Raw genomic sequence first — 1,595 nt, 5'->3', positions numbered from 1 at the left:
CTTCCCTCTTTAAGTATAAATCTCCTAAGGAATCCTAAGATTAAGTTGTCAGCAGAAGGCCTGAGTTAGATTCAGTCACATAATATCTCCTTACTTTGTCCAAGGTCTGATCAGCTTAAAAAGTACTAAGAGAAGTATGCAGAAGTGTGTATTGGTGTAAATGTATGTTGTATCTGTGATTTTACTTCTATTCCAGTCCCATTCCTGCGGATTCCGGTCCCATTCCTGCGGATTCCTGTGGATTCCAGCGGATTCCGGTCCCATTCCTCCGGAATCCACCGGAATCCGCAGGAATGACCGGAATCCTGCAGGAATGGGAGGGGCACTGTAAAGTACTGAAAGTGAGTATTGGCCCAGGGCCAGAAACCTTCTCAGAGACCCTTGCATACAGACTTCACGAAGGGTGAGTTTCGAGTAGTTCCTCAAAACGGTCAACAAAGATAGGGGTGATAATCTTGAATAAGTGCAGATTCTGTTTGATTGTTCTCGTCATGATGGGATTGCTTAATTCAGAGGGGGGGGATCTCAGGTAACGGTGAGGCAGTTTCTGTCCAGTCAGCAGAAGAATGAGAAAAGATATTAGCACCATCCCAAATGTTATACCTGAGATATTTCAGGCACAATTCATGCACTAGTTCCCTCCTTGATATCACAATTTCTCTCCCCGTGGCTTGGGCGCTTGCATTTTTTGCAGACATGACGGAACCTGCCGTTGTCTGCAGAGTTCCTGCACCTGTTGGATGAGTTAAAATGGTTGCAAATCTCTGATTTCATGACTTTCCCTGAAGATCATCTGGGTCCGAATCTAACGTGGTCTGATTCGACACCGTCTGGCATAAGAATGGCAGAGTAGAACCTGATGAAGTGATGGGTGTCAGTGAGGAGGGCATTCTGAGCGCCCCTGACTTCATTTCAGATGGCGATGTCATAAAGGATGATCTTCCTGTGCTGTACTTTACCCTCCCCAGCTTAATCCATATGGAATGCATGGAAGGGGGGTGGATTCCAGGAATTCCAGATGGATTCCATGGAATGGCTGATGGACTCCATACTTTCTGGAGATGGATTCCATGGAATGGTTGATGGACTCCATACTTTCTGGAGATGGATTCCATGGAATGGCTGATGGACTCCATACTTTCTGGAGATGGATTCCATGGAATGGCTGATGGACTCCATACTTTCTGGAGATGGATTCCATGGAATAGCTGATGGACTCCATACTTCTTTCAGATGGAATCCATACTTTTTCCATACAGAATTCAGATGGAATAAGTCCCAATTCCACAATTATTATCATAGAATCAGAAGTCCAGACTTAATCTGTAAAGTTCCAACTTAAACACTAATAAATGAAGAAAACTAAGGTGTATTGAACAAGACTACATAATTTTATTTTACTACATATAATATTAAAGGGAGGGGGAGGGAGAGGTATAGATATAGAGTGATCAAGGGAGGGGGAAGTGATGGAGGGGAGTGGGAGTTGTGGAGAGAGGGAGTTGTGGAGAATGAGGAGGGAGGGGTGGGGTGGAGAGTGATGGAGGTGGGGAGTTATGGAGGGGGAAGGAAAGGTGGAGAGTGGGGGAGCAATT

Source organism: Laccaria bicolor, genomic scaffold, assembly GCF_000143565.1.
Source record: "Laccaria bicolor S238N-H82 LACBIscaffold_24 genomic scaffold, whole genome shotgun sequence".
Taxonomy (NCBI): Eukaryota; Fungi; Basidiomycota; class Agaricomycetes; order Agaricales; family Hydnangiaceae; genus Laccaria; species Laccaria bicolor.
The sequence above is the reverse complement of the archived record's forward strand: the minus strand, read 5'-3'. Positions refer to the sequence as shown.